Raw genomic sequence first — 20,808 nt, 5'->3', positions numbered from 1 at the left:
TTCCCACAGTGTATAGATTGCACATATATTTTTGCCACCCAAATGCATTATTTTTCTATATTAAACTTCATTTGCCATGTAGTTTCCCACACCATTGGTTTGTTCAGATATTTTTGCAAGGTTTCCACATGCATAGATGTTATTGCTCTGCTAAGCTTAGTATTGTCCGCAAATACAGAGATTGAACTGTTTACCCCATCCTTCAGGTCATTTATGAACAATTTAAATAGGATTGGTCCCAGCACAGAACCCTGGGTGACCCCACTACCCACCCCTGACCATTCCCCATTTATCACCACCCTCTGAACTTGCCCTTGTAGCCATGTATTTACCCTATGGTCCATGCCAACGGACCTTATTTTTTAAATGTGTATGTGTCAAATGCATGAAGAAACTACTTGATATGAAAAAGTTAAAGTACCTTTGTCCTATTATTTTATAAAGAATTTGGATATTGTGGAGGCAACATGAACTTTTGTGGTACAGTATGAACTTACAAAGCCAATATACAAAACTATATTAATTTATTTTACAAAATTATACAAGATAAAAACATCTTTTAAATACTAAGGCCCAGATTCAGAGAGATCGGCGCATTTTTAGATAGGAGTAGCGCATCTCATATGCGCTACGCCGTCGTAACATTGAGAGGCAAGTACAGTATTCACAAAGCACTTGCTCCCATATGTACGCTGGCGTGACGTAAATGGTAGCAAGGCAGTGGGCGTGTAGTATTATAATGAAGCGTGACCCATGTGAATGCATGGCCAAACGAACGGCGCATGTGCGCGCATTCTCAGAATCACGTCGTAAATACTCCCTAAGATACGACAGCTCAATGCGTACGACGTGAACCTAACTTACGCCCAGCCCCATTCATGTACGACTTACGTAAACAACGTAAAATCCGACGGGACTTCCGACGTCCATACCCTAAACGACTTAGACCAGCTTTTTGGTGGTTTAACTTTACGCCGGAAAAACGCCTTACGTAAATGACGTAGATTACAGCGACGGGCGCAAGTATGTTCGTGAATCGGCGTATCTAGCTCATTTACATATTCAACGCGTAAATCAACGGAAGCGCCCCTTGCGGCCAGCGTAAATATGCACCCAAGATACGCCGCGTAGGAGACTTACGTCGGTGGTATCTTGGCAAAATTCAGGCGTATCTCATTTAAAGAATCCGCTCATAGATACCACGGCGCACTTACGACGGCGTTTAAGTAGATACATCGGCGTAAGTGTTTGTGAATCCCGGCCATAGATCCTAGACATTGGATGCTGCTATAAGTAGAACGTCCACTTATCTGACATACAAATGGAGATTAGATGTTAATCTTAATTCCACACTAAAATGTGCGGAGACTGATCTTCCTGTTGTTCACTTAACATGTTTCTGGGTTACCCCCTTCTTCAGGAGTATAGGTCAGAAAATGATCTGCAAAAAAGCATATAAATCAGGTATATAATAATATTGTCACAATATAAATATAACTGATCCCAACCTTCATGGTATATCGTCATATATTATGGATAAATAAGTAAGGTATAGACTGATCCCTGTAGTAAATAACCCCACAATAGTAAAGGATTGGGCACAATGGAATGATCACATTAGGAGCAAAAAATTAACTCACCCACATAGCCAGCACCAACATTTTGAGAATATCAAGGCCACAAATGGCAGTCTCGCCAGGCCAGTGCGGGAATCAGGCAAGCTGTTTTTATATTAAAAAAAAAAAATGATATAAATATAGGGGTATGATTTCCAGAATTTATTACTCAAGAAATCCATTTCACATTTATTATTATCCAAATATTCATTAATGAAAAAAGGAAAACATTATGGTAGTGATAGTTCTCAAAGAGGTACACACCTGTACGATCTTTTACTATATAGAGCACACAATTAGGCGGGGAGTATGTTTTTCGAAGGCTTAAAAAGGGTATGTAAATACTTACTGAATAGTAATAGTATGGTAATAGATTGAGAGTCGATTGTAAACTGGAGCATTTAGTATTTAGTGTTTTAGTGAAACACCTTAGGCCCCGTACACACGGTAGGACCAAACCGATAAGAATGGACCGAGGTTCAGTTTCATTGGTCCAAACCGACCGTGTGTATAGCCCAGGGATATGCAATTAGCGGACCTCCAGCTGTTGCAAAACTACAAGTCCCATCATGCTTCTGCCTTTGGCTGTCAGAGTCTTGCTGTGCCTCATGGGACTTGTAGTTCTGAAACAGCTGGAGGTCCGCTAATTGCATATCCATGGTATAGCCCATCAGTCTGTTTTCCTTCGGTCCAAAATTTTAAAACATGCTTCAAGACCGAACCGATGGACCGCTGCCTGATCGGTCCAAACCGATGGTTAGTACAGAAAAGCATCGGTTCAAAACCCGTGCATGCTCAGAATCAAGTCGACGCATGCTTGGAAGCATTGAACTTTGTTTTATTCAACACGTCGTGTGTTTGACGTCACTGCGTTCTGACCCGATCGGTTTTTGGAACGATGGTGTGTACGCACATCAGACCATCAGGCCACTTCAGTGGTGAACCAATGAAAACGGTCCGTCGGACCATTCTCAGCGGTTTGGAATGACCGTGTGTACAAAGCCTTACTGACTGGAATACCAACTGATTGGCATACAGCAAGTATGGTACCAATATTCAAAAAGGGTCTAGGTGTTATTTAGTTAGTCATGTTAAAAAAGACACAAGTCCATCTAGTTCAACCAATAGAAATAAATAAATTAATAGAATAAATACATTTAAAACCTCCATATGCAGAATCCTATACCCACAGTAAATATACACCAGGAAACTACAGACTGTCATTTGAACATCAATGGTATGTTAGATTTATTATTGCATCAACATTTTTATAAAAGCACATGTTACAGTCTGATAACCAACATATTATTGCACAGAATGAATGAAATAAACATTTAATACAGACAAAACATGATGTGTTTTTTTATGCCAATTCTCTTAGGAAATGGAAATTGTCTAATCTGTCTCCTAAACATGTAATATTGGGGGAATATGTTCCTAAAATCATGGTAATTCTCTTATATAATTGGGTGCATGTCATTATGAAGATGAGGTTGTCATGTCAAGATATATGAATTAGGTATGGCTTGTGGGTCTGCCAGTGACACCAACACCAGTTTTAAATGTATGTTCACTTAACGGCAAGCTGAACTATTTATGACCCCATTAGAACCTACATATGTTAACATACCAAATTCAAGTTCTTTATTTATTAGTGCTTTGCCTTCCAAATATCCTGCTAATGACATCCAATTAGCTATATAGGACTGGCTTATTGACAACTGTGTAGATTCTGGATAAGCAGGATTTATTATCCTGCTGAAAGGTTTGTTTTATTATGTGTTCATTGCATACTGTGTAGATGCATTATATTTTCTAATCTACATTGGAGTTGATTCACTAAACCTGGAGTGTGCAAATCTGGTACAGCTGTGTATGGTAGCCAATCAGCTTATAACTTTAACGTGTTCAATTAAGCTTTGACACAACAAAAAACTGGGCGCTGATTGGTTTCTATGCAGAGCTGCACCAGATTGTGCACTCTCCTGCTTTAGTAAATCAACCCCATTATGTCTATAGCTGTAATCCAAAATATGTTTTTTTTTTAAATGTCTTCTGATTATGTCTGATTAGGGTACAAACAACAGATTTAAATCTGAGGGCTTGATCACTCCAGGTGTGTTATGTGAACATATGCAAAAGCACATTTTTCTGAACTGCACAAAAATGTGCCTTTAAAGAAGTGCGTGGGTACCCATAAGTTCCGACTGGGATGGCTTCAGAGTCACCCGATTCTGAAGCCGTCCCATACAGCGCGACTTCTGTAATATAAGTCCATGCAAATCGCTCTGAAGTCACCCCGAAAGTTACAGGAACCTTTTTCTAAATCAGAGAGACTTGAGTTGCTCTGATTAGAATGGTTCCATTGCACTGCATGGAGCGCAACTTGTTAGGTGGCTAAGTCGTCTGCCAGGTTGCCCCAGTGTGAACCAAGCTTAATAGTTCTTATTAGCACTCCCACACAAATGCAAATGCATGCATGTTCATGCCCACCAAAATATATGATACTACAGTAACATGTGTTTTGGTGCGGCGTGATTTAAAAAATTGTTTAAGCACCTTTTTTTGCATATGGCAGGACACTTAAAAGAATGGAATGTCCTAAGTGACACATGGGAATGTGTGAAAACATGCAAAAAAGCATGTGCATTTAAATGCACTTCTTGTTGTGAAACAACCCTAAATATCACAATACTTTATCACAGATTTTGGATAAATGAGGTTGACAACATGTACAATGCAACCTTTCCCTTCTCTCTACTCAATTTGGGGTTATCGAACCCCATTATCATCGTACTGAATACCGGTATGTTTTTTTTTAAACTATACACTTTACAGTGGAATAATATAAATGATGCTGAGTCCACTTTAGCAAAGTGCTATTGTGTACAATACCAGATGGCACTGGGGCATTTTTGTTATTTATTGTATTTCTGTGATTTTACATGGAATATTACAGTAGGAATAGATAATTTGGATCTTTCGACAAATAAAAAAGCCTGTCCACGACACAGTTTTCCCATAAAAAAAAAAATCCTAAAACATAGCCTCTAGTAAAAAATGGTCAGCTACGATCATAGTGAAATTTTCTTAATACTGTTATTGGGGCATTAATTATTCATTACCAGCTGTTAAAAAAAAAAATCATTTATATACAATTCTAGAAGGCTGGGTGGGTTTGTGTGCACCTTGCTACATAATACATAACAATGGTTTTTATAAAGCCCTAAATCCCTTTCTTTTCTTTGTGCCCTCATTTGCATATCACAAAAATAACACTTTTATTTTACTGAGCAAAACATGATGGAAAACAACATGCAGTTTCATTGGGTTTATAATTGTTTCAAAGAGTTTCTTTTATCTTTCATTTCATATTCATATATTGATCTGTGATCTTTTCAATTCTATTAGACAGTCCATTATTCAGCTGTTTTTTAATTCATGCAAAGAGAAGCAAGAGCACAAAACACAAAACAATAGTAATTGAATTGTGAACCTGTATTCATCTAATAGCACTAATGCATCTGCTCTCCATCCCTCAGAGTTAAAGTATGAGTGGCTTCCATTTGAAATGTAATTCAGGAAGTAATAATATTTCTGTGATACATATTATAAAGTTGCAAATCAAATAAAAGTAAATATGTGAATATCGCTTATCATATTAAGTGTTAGCAATCTTAAAATGAAAAAAAAAAACTGAGAAAAGGAGTATGTTTCTGAGAAGATATAATTTAACATATGTTGATTGTTGCTAATCAATAGCATGTTAGGCCAATCACATCTTTACAGTATTCAGTAAGACTTTTTTTTTTTAAAAAGAGCAGTACAAAGATGCATACATATTTTACTGTAGTTAGTTTGTTCAAACGCTGTTTTCAAAGAACAAGTATAATAAAGTCAGTTACAAAAAATAAACAATTTTATAAAAAAATAAACTCCTATTTGTTCATATGAAGTCAGTAACTAACACCCCTAATGTTCCTAGTTATTGTTTATGCTTTCTTTTAGCAAAGCTTAAAGTAGAACTATAGACACAACTTTTTGTTCTCCTTTTATATGGAATAAGAGATGGTTATAACCCCTGTAAGGTTTATTTTTGCCATGTTCGGCCCATTGGGGGGGGGGGGATTTACCTTCACTTCCTCTTCCATAACCAAAACAGGAAATGATAGGAAATCCGTGCTGATTAACAAGTACTTAAATGGCCAGATGGGAAGCATGCTGATGCAGGTGGACATTTCTAAATGTCCTTCCGCATTGCAGTCTTCTTCACAGCTCACACATTACCGCTCTGTCCGGGTGATCCCATGGTCTTGTACCATGTGATTGCTGTGTCCAATCACAGCAATCACATGGGAAACATAAAAAAACTGGATTGCTGTGAGAGCAGAGAGAACTGTTGCTGCAGTCTGTGAGTGTACAGCAGCTTGTCACACTACATGTACACTCACAGACTGCAGTGCCAGCCTGCCCCAGTGTCCCCGATCACTGCCCCCAGTGTAACAACAATAAAGTGTGCAGTCTGCCTTTGTCATCTGTCCCAGTGTCACCATTGCTCACACCATACCAATGACCTGACCACCGCCATACCAGCATCCTGATCAGTACCACATTCCATAGAAGCACCATGATCACTGCCATTTGCCATACCAGCACCCTGCCCACCGCCAAACACAATACCAGCACCCTGATCATCACCATATGCTATACCAATGTCCTGATCACTGCCACATCATACCGGCATCCTGATTGCCACCATACCTTATTCCAATGTCCTGATGACCACCATACCCCATACCAGCATCCTGATCACTGCCATACACAATACTAGTTTCCTGATTACCACTAGGGATGAGCCCGTTGTCCGAGATGATTGTAAGTTTGACTCAAACATCGGGTGTTCGCCTAACAGTGAACATAATGCATTGTTTGCGGCAATTTCGAAAGCCGCTGAACACAATTAAAGTCTATGGGACACTAACATGAAAAACCAAAAGTGCTAATTTTAACCACTTCCCTACCGCCTCATTGTGAAATGATGGCTGCAGGAACCCCTCCTCGATCCGGGTGGACGTCATATGACGTCCTGCGTTCCCGGCAATCTAGGGCGCCCGCGGCGACGCTCGTGACCCGGCGCGGGTGCCCGGCGGTCGCGATTGCCGCCGGGTGCCCGCGATTGTCGGTAATCACGGCAGGAGTGTGGATCTGTGTGTGTAAACACACAGATCCACACTCCTGTCAGCGGTGAGGAGACCAATGTGTGTTCCCAGTACAGAGGAACACACATCGGTCTCCTCCCCTTGAGAGTCCCCTCCCCCCTACAGTTATAACACACCTTAGGGACACATATTAACCCCTTCAATGCCCCCTAGTGGTTAACCCCTTCCCTGCCAGTCACATTTACACAGTAATCAATGCATATTTATAGCATTAATCGCTGTATAAATGTGAATGGTCCCAAAAACGTGTCAAAAGTGTCCGATGTGTTCGCCGCAATGTCACAGTGACAGTAAAAAAAATCGCAAATCACCGCCAACACTAGTAAAAAAAATAATAAAATAAAAATGCCATAAATCTATCACCTATTTTGTAGACGCTATAACTTTTGCGCAAACCAATCAATATATGATTATTGCAATTTTTTTTACCAAAAATATGTAGAAGAATACGTATCGGCCTAAACTGAGAAAAAAAATTTTTTAAAACAAATTTGTGATATTTATTAAATAAAAAAGTAAAAAATATTGTGTTTTTTTTAAAATTGTCACTCTTCTTTTGTTTATAGCGCAAAAAATAAAAACCGCAGAGGTGATCAAATACCACCAAAAGAAAGCTCTATTTGTGGGAACAAAATGATAAAAAAATTGTTTGGGTACAGTGTAGCATGACCGTGCAATTGTCATTCAAAGTACGACAGTGCTGAAAGCTGAAAATTGGCTTGGGCAGGAAGGTGCGTAAGTGCCCGGTATGGAAGCAGTTAAAGGCTATATGCATTGTATTGTCATAAAAAAATTGTTTGGGGACCGGGGGCCTGCCCCAGGGGACATGTATCAATGCAGAAAAGTTTTAAAAACAATTTTTTTTTTCGGGAGCAGTGATTTTAATAATGCTTAAAATGAAATAAATATTCCTTTAAATATCTTGCCTGGGGGTGTCTATAGTGGAAAATGTTTCCTGTGTTATGAGCAGTCCCACAGCAAAACAACATTTCTTAAGGGAAAAAGGTAATTTAAAACTGATTGCGGCTGTAATAAATTGTCGGGTCTCGGCAATACAGATAAAACTCATTGAAAAAAATGGCATTGGTTCCCCCCAGTACATTACCAGGCCCTTTGAATATTAAGGGGAACCCTGAACCAAAATTTAAAAAAAAATGCATGGGGGTATCCTCCCAAAATCCATACCAGGCCCTTCAGGTCTGGTATGGATATTAAGGAGAACCCTGGGCCAGTTATTTTTTTTAAATCCACATTTCAACTACTTTAAATGTTAAATAGTTTTAGGTATTCAATTTCCGTCTCTATGCAAGAGCCCCCCCTGCACCAAAGCACCCATACCCCCATGTTGAGGGCATGTGGTCTGGTACAGTTCAGGAGGGGGGGCTCTCTCCTCCCCCCCTCTTTTCCTGAGGCCTGCCAGGTCTGGAATGGATTTTGGGGGGACCCTATGCCATTTGTTTTTATTTTGGTGCAGGGTTCCTCTTAAAATCCATACCAGACCTGAAGGGTTTTTCAATGAGTTTTAACTATGTTGCCGGGACCCGATAATTTATTACAGCCTAAACACTGGAAAAAATACGCCACTTTACAGGCATACTATAGATACCCCCCAGGCACAACATTTAAAGGAATATAAAAATGTTATGGTTTCACTTTAAGTATTATTAAAATCACTGCTTTCATGTTCGTGTCCCATAGACTTTAACGGTGTTCGTGTGTTCAAACACATTTTTTGCCTGTTCGCAAGTTCTTGTGCAAACCGAACTGGGGGGTGTTCGGCTCATCCTTAATTACCACCATAATCCATACCAGCGTACTGATCACTGCCATACCCCATACCAGCATCCTGATCACCACCATAACTCATACCAGTGTCCTGATCACCGCCATATGTCATACCAGTATCCTGATCACTGCTATTTGCCATACCAGCATCCTGATCACTGCCATACCTCATACTAGTGTCCTGATTATCACCATATGCCATACCAGTGTCTTGATCACTGCCATTCCAGTGTCCTGATCACAGAGCCAGTGTCCTCAATTGTTTTCACTGTCCTGTCCTTAGATATGTAATTGATGCCCCTAGAAACACCTTAACCACTTCCTGTCCAGTGATGTTCTGGTATCGGCAATTCCGAAGCTGATAAAAGTAATCTGAGCAGTTAAAGAGCCCAGAGTCGTCCCCCGCCCCACTTTACCACTGCCTTTACTGGGCCCTCCTGAGCAATTATCTGATGCAAACCGCGGCATTTGGCTCTGAGCACACAATGAGAGGAACAGTTGTTTTTCCTCCCACTGTGTGATGTCAGAAATCGTGATGAGGAGTTTTTCACTTCAGGTTTTGGTTCCTTGTATACCTGGCCATCACTGGCCAGGGAATAAGCCGAACACACCGATCTGTGTCTGATCGGCTGCATTGGAGGCAGAGGAGAGGACCCCAGATCTCTACATAAAGAGGACCTGTCAACGCCCATGCTATCGCAAGGGGTGTTGTTCATCCCATGTGAAAGCAAAAAAGATGATTAAAAATAAAGTGTGAAAAATGATTTATTTTATTTTAAATAACATAAATAATAAAATGAAAAAGTAAAGTGCCCTGTCTACCAATGCTCGCCCACAAATGCAAACACTTGCTCTGGTCCCACATGCATATATAAACGGTGGTCACACCACACATGTGAGGAAAAGTATTTTCTCCTGCTGGTTATTTAAATAAATAAATAATTAAATTTTGCATCTCAGTGTTTGGTATTTCATTTGATGGTATCATGGACATTGACAGTGATTGTATATATGCAAAACTGAATTCACAATGGCATTCTATTGTTAACCCTAATAAAATGGCCATAGTTACTGTAAATGTAAATTTATTTGGAACATTATATGGTTTGTTCTGTTTTTTTTGGCATATTCACAACAAACTGTCAGATTGGTACTGTGCTTTTGTCTAACAGTTAAGGTTGGAGTCTGAGGATTAAAGGGTCACTAAAGGAATTTTTTTTTAGCTAAATAGCTTCCTTTACCTTACTGCAGTCCTGGTTTCATGTCCTTATTGTTCATTTTTGCTTTGAAGTTGCTGTAATTCTGCTGTGATCTCCACACTTCCTGCTTGTCTGGCTCCTTATAACCACAGTGCTGGGAGCTTTTCACTGTGGTCTAAGCTGTCATTACTGTGTGTCTAAAACTTAACAGAACCAATCAGATTCATTTTAAAAACAAAACACTGCCCTGGATTTGTTTGTTTTTGTTCTGTGTGTCTCTTTACTTCACAGAAACATGAAACCAGTTTAAAACCGAAAGTGAAACTAGAGGCACATTATATGATTGAATTTAATCTATTTTTAATAATTTTTAAAAGGAATCAGTTAACTTTTATGTCTCTATACCCTGTAAACAGTCATTTCAGCAAAAAAAAAAAAAAAAAAATCCTTTAGTGACCCTTTAAGATTAGGGATTAGGTGGTAATGTTGGGTTGAGAATTACAGTTGAAATAGCTACACATATTATATTCTGACTGTGCAATCTCAGTGCAATGCATTACATTTATGTAATTGGATAGATACTGTACCCCCTCACTATGTAGTCGTTTATAAATAAAAATTGGACTTTACAACCAGATGTCCCGTATCTGGCAGGTTTCAAGTGTAAGTCCATCCAATGGTGCAATTACACTTTTAATGCATTCAGATAAATATTAAACAATGTAAGCATTCTGCCAGGGAAAAAAATTAAGTATTTAATTATGGCATTATACAAAGCACTCTCAAGATATTGTTGTCTATTTGGACGGTAACCAGACATTGATAAAGTATGCAAATCAACTTTTGTATTTTGTGACATTTAGAATGTTCTGACTACCCAGATTGAATTCAATGAAATAATAGAGGCTCCAAAATTTGTTTAACTATTATTTGAGCAAATAGTAGATCAAATTACTTTCAATTTACTTCTTGGATCAAGATCAGGTCTAGCAGAGGGTGCAATGAATGCTAATTGTTTATCTTGCAGCAATTACAAAAGCCAAGCTAAAATACAGCTTTAAAAGCCTCAGCAGATTTCCTAATGTAGTTTGCATGATCAAATAATTCCCATTAACAGTTTGAAGCTCTCATTACATAAAGACCCTGGCGCTTTTTCCAGATTAAAAAAAGAAACAAAATGCTCATTTACAGCATTTTTATACGTCATTTAGGATCTTTAGATGTTAAAAATGTGTTAACATAACAGACGGATTGAACATTTCTGATACATACATAAATATATTAGATTGAGGAAAATTATTATTTTTACATAACAAAGAGATAACTAGCAATCTACACAACAGAAGATCAATACCAATTAATATGTATTTTTAATTTAAAAAAAATGATGTTTGAAAATGTTAATATAACATATGTAAGTCAGCTCAGATTTTTCTTCCTAGAGCTTCACAAGAAAGCCTTGTGCTAAAACTAGGTCATGCAGAATGGCAGAGAACACACGCCTTTAAATAATGTTACACCTTGCATAGAGACTGAAATTGAATACCTAAAACTATTTAACATTTAAAAGTAGTTGAATTGTGGATAAGCTTATGCAGGAAAAAAAAAGTGTTTCCATGAAAACATTCTTTCAGTAACTCTGTTCTCGGAAAGGACACACTGAATTGCTGAAATATATCTGATTTAAATGTACTCCTCATCATTATAAAAATAGTATTATATTTATCATTCTCTACCTGTTCGTAGGGTCACAATTCACAAGATTTATAATTTTCTGAACTATGAGTATGGTAATGCAGTCTAGGTTTTTTCAGATGCTCTCCTATATTAGATTTATATAAAGGTGCTACCTAGCTGTTAGCAACACTTTGCCATATATGAAGTCCTATTGCAGCAAGGAGAGGCATTGTCTTTATATTGCAGTCAGATTAGCCTTCTGCCTGAAAATCTCTTTTTGTGACCTTTTTGTGAACATACTGATACATTTCTTTAGCTTACTTTCAGAACTCTTGAGTTAGATATTAAAAGTACATTCTTTGTTTTTTTTTTAGCATCAGCTGTGCTGTTCAATGTCTGTGGGTGAAGTCTGGATGCCTAGGGTGGTATGGGTAGAGTTGTATAATACATAAAGGAATGAGACTTTGAAAATGCAGCCTGTGATAGCCATGGTAGCTTATTGATGATCCTGTTAACTCAAATGTGTTCTAAGCGTTTAGCATTTCTTTTTCACAACAATGGGTTCAATACATTACCAATATGTGTTAAAACCCTTTCAGGTATTAAGACATCATCTCACTATTCATTATGCTATCTGTGATATACCATAATGCATTATATTCAGGGTTGGAGTCAACAATTTGCAGCCCGCAGCTACATCATTAACGGAAATGTCCTATTCTTTATTCTAGCTATAATATTCTTTTATTTTACTGATTTATAAAGTGAAAGAGACACACGCTGTCACTTTATTTGATATTAGCTCATTCAAAAGGGTATTGCACTGTACTTAATCAGACAATGGCAGCAAAGACACATATGTAACTGAATCTGTGCTCTTCAATTTTTATAACACTACTGCTTGGAAGAGTGCCTCTTTGTGCTTGACAGTAGGACAATATTAGTAATTTATAAAAAAGAGAAAAGCCTGAACTCTCATACTGGGGATGTTAATGAACTGATGTGAGCAAGTATACGCATGTCTTTCATCCAACATCTGTGTGTTTGCTCCAATATTTTACTAATCACTTTTTGTCATTGTTCATACAACATTTGAACTTCTCATTCTTGCAATTGAGGTCATGCAGCATTCATTATTATTATTATTATAGAATTGTCAGTGTAACTGTGTAATTGTAATTTTTAACCACTTGCCAACCGTATCACATACAGGTATGGTGGCAAAGCGGCTCTGCTGCACCAGAGCACATACTAGATATGTGATCCAGCACTTCCAGGTAGGGGGCGACCTGGCTGTGCTGTATTTATACACAACAGATGCCAATCAGCAGGTGCTGGATAATGAATGACCACAGGCACCCACTGATTATCTGGAAGACACACAGAACAGAGCTCTGCCTATGTAAACAAGTAAGAGCTCTGTCCTGTTAGCGGGGCAGTTAGGGATTTTCTTTCCCCACAAAGCAGGGAATAAATACATTACTTCCCTTAGTAAAAGCAGCACACACAATACATAAAAACACTGGTTAGGCAAACATTTAACCCTTTGATCACCCTAGCTGTTTAACCCCTTCCCGGTCAGTGTCATTAATACAATGACAGTGTATATTTTTAACACTGATCACTGTATTAGTATCACTGGTTCCCAAAAAGTGTCAAAAATTTCAGTTAGTGTAAAAATGTCTACTGCAACATTGCAGTCCCGCTAAAAGTCACTGATAGCCGCCATTACTAGTAAAAACAATACAGTACATAAAATATATAGCATGTATACCATAGTTTGTCGATGCTATAACTTTCGCATAAACCAATTATTATACACAGCAAGGTGTCATCTCAATAAATTTAGAAGGAGAGTATAAGATAGAAACAAAATACTCACTTAAAACAAATTATGTGTACATTTTCTGCCTATAATTTAATATGTACTTTCAATAATTTGTACTTATACTATTTTTTCCTTGTATCTTTGTACAGTTTTACATATTTCCTAATCGATTTGAATATCCCCTGATGAAACTTTCAGGCGAAACATGTCAGGCTAATATACGAATATGAAATCTCTGCCTAAATTGAACATTTGTTTTTTGACCACCTTCACTATGAAATGTTGAATATCTTTAAACAAACCAGCTCTGCTGTACATTTTAACACTATTCTCATTAAAATTATAAACTTTTTTTATATTTGGTTTCCATTATTATCTGTAAAGCACCATGACAATCCCCTTTTCCCATTTTTCACATTCAACTATCTGGGATGAGGTGCTAACTAATTGGGTGTTCTACTACTAGCCAGACATATTCAATATAAATTTATTAAATTTGTTTTAGTGCATTTTTGTAAAATTAAATAATAGGATGGTAATGCACATTAAACGTCTGCTTTTTGGAATCCACCCCCACTCCAGTGTCACATTTGGCACCTTTCAGGGGGGTGTCTAATACAGGTATTTTGCTTCCACTTCTTGGCATAGATAGCCAAGCCATCCACATTTATCTAGGCCATGACCGTCACCTCTCCCCCGCTGTCTTATGGGAGACACAGGTCCCAGAAGACAGCAGGGACCAGTGGGATCACGCAGCATGACTTGCGCATGCACCATAGGGAAACCAAGAAGTGAAGCTGCAAGGCTTTACTTCCTGATTCCTTTACCAAAGATGGTGGCGGCAGCACACGAGAGCCGAGGGACAGATCGGCTTCAGGTGCCAACATCGCGGGCGCCCTGGACAGGTAAGTGTCCTTATTTTAAAAGTCAGCAGCTGCAGTATTTGTAGCTGCTGACTTAAAAAAAAATTATCAGTGGAACTCTGCTTTAATTAGGTTCTCTGCAATGGGCTTTAATGCATAAAGATTGCATAAAGAGTTCATAATTTGATTGATAATGGATTTACATTGTGGGAATTTTTTTTATGATTTTGTTCTACTTTTATAGGACTTATGAAAACATGTGTGTCTTTCTTTACATTTTGTTTACACTTTTTTGTGTGAATGATACCAGATACCCCTCACATACTATGTACCATTTACTTATTTATGTTGGGAGGGGGAGATTTGGAAGCCCTGCTTTTTAGAGGGGGTTTCCAGATTCCGAAAAGGCCCCATCCACAACCATCTCCACAACCATCGGACCAGGGTTGTGAGGATGAGGCCATTGTCTTAATCAATATGGGGACAAAGTGCTTTGCCAGGTGGGTCACACCAATGTTGAGGTTATGTGGACTGGCATAGTTCGGAGAAGGGGGTACACACTTGTCTCCCCCCATTTTCTGATCTGCCAGGCTGCAAGCTCAGATAAGGGTCTAGTATGTATTATTGGTATTTTTCCTGAAAATTCATACCAGACCTAAAGGGTATAATATAGAATTTGAGGTGGATCCCAAACCATGTTTTCTTGTTTTTTTGGTGGGGTCCCCCTGTACATCCATACCAGACTCTCATCAGGGATAAGTGTTTAAAATGTATTTTTAGGGGGAACCTTGCACTGTTTTTTTTGTAGGGTGCCCTATTAGCATTTATGTGAAACCCTAATTTTAAATATGTAGGTTCTGGTATAGATGAAAGGAATAACTAGCTGCTTTGTTTACAAATGGAACTAAGTGTCTGAAGCTGTCATTTAGGGACAATTTAAACAGCATTTCTTCTTTGTAATTTTCAGTTTTGCATTTTTAATCTTTCACTTTAGGCTTTGTTAAAGTGTCTGATCTCCATAAAAGGGTAGTTTTATCATCTTTGCTTTGGTACATGTTCTTTGGGGTAGTCCCTCATGCCATTCATTTGAAAATCTCTTTTTGACATTTTGCTCCTATTGATTTCAATGGGGTTCATGTTTGGTACCCAAACTTCAGTAAACTTCACTGAACCTGCCTCAAAATGAACCTATGTGACTTTGACACATCTCTACTCAAGAGAAGGCATATCAGGTTTGACTGGCCCGAGAAGAGCAGAATACTGTAACAGCAACCCTGCTCAATATGGAGTACTAGTGAAAGATAGGAGAGTAGAGAACAAGGAAAATCAAGCATTTGGGGCAGAGAAATAGTAGATTTTATAGCTCTGAAAGGTACAGATGACCACTGTGATTTTGGGTGAAACTGTGCAATATGGGACAGTGACAGTGAGCACAATAAATTTCAAAGAAATTCCTTTCTGATCACAACAGATTTCCCTCAGGTCTGCCCAGAACAAAAAGAATTAGAGTTTAGAGAGCTTTCGATATCATGTTGAACATTGAGCATTGCTAAACGTTTATAAAGGCTTACTCCATAGAGACTATAGTCCTCTTGATAGTAAAAGAGACACATGTCTAGAAAATTAAACTGTTATTGAAACAGAAAATTAAAACAATGTTATATACAAATTTATTTGGAGGAACTACTTGATTAGCTACTTACAAGTACTGATTGCTTGTTTTGTAAAGAATTGAGCATTCAAAAGAGTTTGCTGTAAACGACTTTGAAACACATTGAAAAATGTACTTAATAAACAGAATCTAAAGGTAATCTAAGGACTACCATTGCCTCCAATCTTACCCACATAGTGAGTGGCTATGAGTTTACACCAATGCATCAATGTTATTAATAGTGTGATAGGTAGATTCAGAAAGAGTTAGGCCGGCTTATCAGTAGATAAGCCGACCTAACTCAGAATCTACGCCGACTTATGTTTAAGTGTATTCTCAAACAGAGATACGCTTAAACATATCTAAGATACGACGGCTTGCGCCGTCCTATCTAAGGTTGCAATATTGAGGCTGGCCGCTAGGTGGTGCTTCCATTGCGGTCGGCGTAGAATATGCAAATTAGTATATGCGCCGATTCACGAACGTACGCCCGGCCGACGCAGTACATTTACGCCGTTTACGTAAGAGATAGGCCGCGTAAAGTTAGAGCTAGGCCCTAGTTGGCCTAGCCAATGTTAAGTATGGCCGCTGTTCCCGCGTCGAAATGTTTACGTTGTTTGCGTAAGTCGTCCGTGAATAGGGATTTACGTCGTTTACGTCCACGTCGAAATCAATAGGCCCGTGTGGCGTACTTAGCCGCAATGCACACTGGGAAATGTAGGCGCCCGGCGCATGCGCAGTTAAAAAAAACGTCAAAAATGTAAGGTCAAGCTCCATTAACATAAAACACGCCCCCTTACACACATTCGAATTAGGCACCCTTACGCCCGCCCGCTTTAGGCTACGCCGCCGTAACTTAGCAGGCAAGTACAATTATGAATCATGTACTTGCCTAGCTAACTTACGGCGGCGTAGCCTAAACACGCTAAGCTACGCCGCCGCAAAGTTAAGGCAACGTATGTGAATCTACCTATGTATGAATATAACCCAAACAGCAATTCAAGATAAAAGAAACACAAGATGTAATGGTTAATAAACAGCTCACAAAAAATGGAATGCGTTAACTAGGTATTAACTGCTTAAGGACCACCCTGCATACATTTACTTCAGCAGGGCGGCGTTTAAGTGCAAAATCACATACCAGTAGCGATTCCTCTTCTCGGCTGTTTGGCACGTATGCGTGCCACCGGTGCCCCGCTCCCACTGTTATTAAAGGGAGAAGAAACCTGTTCTGAGACATCTCTACTTATGCATCAAATATTGGGGAGTTCAAAAACTGGTGCAGCTGTACATAGAAACCAATCAGCTTCCAGTTTTTTTTTTCTTTTCTTCCAAAGCTTATTTGAACAAGCTGAAGTTAGAAGCTGATTTACTACCTTGTACAGCGGCACCAGATTTGACACTACAATTTTAGTAAATCAATCACGCTGTTTTTTTTTTACATATGAGTAAACTGTACTCTCTGACAGAGATTTCACATCCATCATTTGTCAGGATTAATTTTCAGCATTTTAGTATACACTGCTTTAATTCAAAGGTAAGAAACAGCTATATATTTGAGATTTTCCTATTACAAAGTTGATGGTTTTTATAGGTCACACATATTTCTTAAAATTTCCACCTGGTTTAAAAGAGGCTTTACAGCATACCACTTAACAATGATTTTTCCGCTTCTTTGCAACTGTTGTTTGTCAAGAATGTTAAACTTTCCATTTACCTGCAATTTGTACTTCTTAAATAAGTACACACTGTGTAAGCAAATAATGCACTTGGCTGGTCTTCATAGAGCTTCATATTCAAATATCCACTTAACAATCTGTAGCCTCTGGATACAGTTCCTAGAATGCTGGAAATAGTACCTTAAAAGGCTAACACTGGGCAACATCAGCAAATGTCTATAAAGTACCTATTGGCTTCTATTTTACGTAACTTATCAGGCATTTGCAGAACAAGAATGGCTCATAGCCAGAGTCTGTTTTTTTTAGCTTTTACTTGTTACTTGCCACCATTAAACCAATGTATTCATTTTTCATAATTTCACATATCTAGAAGAAGCGAGGACCAAACGTGGCAACAAGGCAGATACATCTTCCAAATGCGATTTGTTTTTCTTTATGTTGACAATAAATACAAAACACTTTTAAAATATTTTTCTTTGTTGGATGACCAAGTTTACAAATCAGTTAAATGCTGCCCAATGTTTAAACTGCTGTCTTCCGCCTTTATATTATGAATGATTAAATGATGGTAAACATCATTTCATGCTGGTTTGCATAAATTTGAATTTTTAAGTAAGAATAAATAGCTAAACATTTCAGAAGTTTATAAACACTGAACATCGTTTAGATGAGCTGGGATAACCATGAGAAAGGAAAAATTTTTCTACATATTGTTATCAATAAACCTTTTGTACATACTTCCTATCAGGTATAAAGATCATTTTTGTGCAATGGTAGTAGCTTCTCCCCAGGAATTTAGGCATTGGATTATCTGATCTTAACAAGGAGACCCTTCATCTGCAAGGGAGATCTGGGAAATATGAAGCAGATGGGGTGGACTCAGTACCTAAAGATGAGACAACATTGTTATCAGGAACTGTTACCAATGGTTGTTGCTTGAAATATCCAGATCTAAAAGTCAAAACCAAAACAAACATGTAGTCATAAAACACAGCTAAAGTTGGATAGGATGCCTGAGCCTTTGCAGGGAAGCTGCTTCAGGTGTGTGGACTATGAAGTAAAGTCTTCTTTGTAGAAGAAGCAAACAGAGGGAGCAAACAGGGAAGAGAGAAGAGGAGTTGGACCCAGAAAAATACATCAGAGACCTCCTGAGTAGAGGACAGAGAGTGGAAACTATCCATATGCCAGTGAGGGTAACATAGAGAGATCACAGCTACATGGCTGGATGAGAGCTTCTCAAGTGACTTCCTGTATCCTTTAAATTGGGAAACTCCTTTAGATAACATGATTTTTGTAAAGGAACTGGGAGTTTACTTTTACAAGTTCTTGAAAGCTGTTAGCGCGAGCAGGCACTCTTCCCTTACAGCGCACATAGAGTGACTTTTTTTACACTGTTACAGTATTGTAGTACAGCAAAGTATTGAGATATAAATCAACCAAACTTCTACATTTCAAGTAGCTTGAAATGTGAAGATGAATAATTTTCACTTCACTTATCTGAAATTTGATAAGCCACTTTTTGCACCTTTTTAATGTTGAAGTTATACAATTTCAGTTTATCAAAGAGCAAATGAGAAGGCACATTAGCATGAGTGATGGAGTGCTGCACTTTGCACCGTGCTTGCTTGTTCTGTGTAATTTAAAGAAATGGAATAGTGCATATACAGTCATTTATAACTTCATATGTCTGTGCAATTTGCACACATGCAATTGTGTGAATTTTGGAACACGACTAACCAGTTCATGTAATATGTAAACTAAGGCATTTTAACCCTCTAAAATGAATTTGCAAGTGAAATGGAAAATTACTTCAACAAAGGTGTAGGGAAAATACAGCAGGATATTATGGTGTGAAAAGTGTTGAAGCAATCAGAGAAGAAAACGACATTAACCTGTAACTGAAAAAAGAAAAATAACTTCAGACTATGTCAAAAATAAAGTAAACAAAATGGAGGCAAAAAAATGGGCAGATATTTTTTGCATGAGTTAAACAGACACTTTGGGGGCATTATGTCACTTTTTCCATTATCCACTTCAATACTGGGCACTTTCACCCCCTTCCTGCCCAGGCCAATTTTCAGCTTTCATCTCTGTCACATTTTGAATGTCACATTTTGAATGACAAATAGAGCTTTCTTTTGATGGTATTTAATCACCTCTAGGGTTTTTTATTTTTTTGCAAAAAAAAAAGATTTCTTAGTTTCTGTCATAAAAAAATTGTAAATACGGATTTTTTCTCCACTGATGTGCGCTGATAAGGCTCCATTGATAGGTACTGATGAGACGGCACTTATGGGCACTGATGATACAGCACTGAAGTGTACTGATGAGGAGGCAATAATATGCAGCCCTGATGGGAACCGATAGGTGGCATTGATATGTGGCCCTGATGGGCACTGATATGTGGCACTGATAAGCACTGATAAGTGGCACTGATAGGTGGCATGGATATGTGGCACTGATGGACACTGAAGGGTGGCACTGATGGGCAATGATGAACAGCACTGATGAGCAGGCACTGATGGGCACTGAAAAGCAGCTCTGATTGGTGTCACTTATGGGCATTAATCAGTGTCACTGATGGGTACTGATTGATGTCACTGATGGGCACTGCTTGGTGTCACTGATGGCACTGCTGGTGCTGCACTGATAATCAGGGCACTGATAAACAGTGCCCTAATTATATGTGCAGTCTCCCCTGTGAGGAGATGTCACTGTGAGGTGAGGAGAGCTGATAAACGGTACTTCTTTATTTACATGTGACGGGCTGTGATTGGACACAGCTGAGCACAAGGGTAAAGAGCCACATCATTGGGAGCATAGGAGTGGTGAGACTGGGGTGATGCCATATGATGGTGCCCCAGAACGAGAGGGGATCTGCTCTAAAGTTCTTGGCAGGGATGAGTGAATCTGCCTGGGTTTAGTTTCACAAATATTGCTTGATTGATTTCACAGACTCACAGCATGCCCCTTTGAAGTCTATTGGGTTAAATCTTGTAATTCAATTTTGGCCATTTGTAGGGCTAATATGCAAGCCATTGTCAAACGGAATAAAAGTCGGGTATTGCCATGTGGGACATGTACCAATGCTACAAAAAAAAAACAGAATCTCTTTCTACACAAGATTGCCAGCTCTTCCTCATTGTTCAACTGTTGTGAGCTCGGTATTAAAAAAAAAGGTATCTGGGTTATCAGTTCCTTTCAAATTATTGGCTCTTGTGGCCCAGCTGACCAGAAACAAAATCTATGGTAACCTCAACCCTCATCCATAGGTCAGGTTTCAAATGCCAC

The sequence above is a fragment of the Rana temporaria genome, chromosome 1 (assembly GCF_905171775.1).
Source record: "Rana temporaria chromosome 1, aRanTem1.1, whole genome shotgun sequence".
Taxonomy (NCBI): domain Eukaryota; kingdom Metazoa; phylum Chordata; class Amphibia; order Anura; family Ranidae; genus Rana; species Rana temporaria.
Note: the sequence above shows the minus strand (reverse complement) of the source record.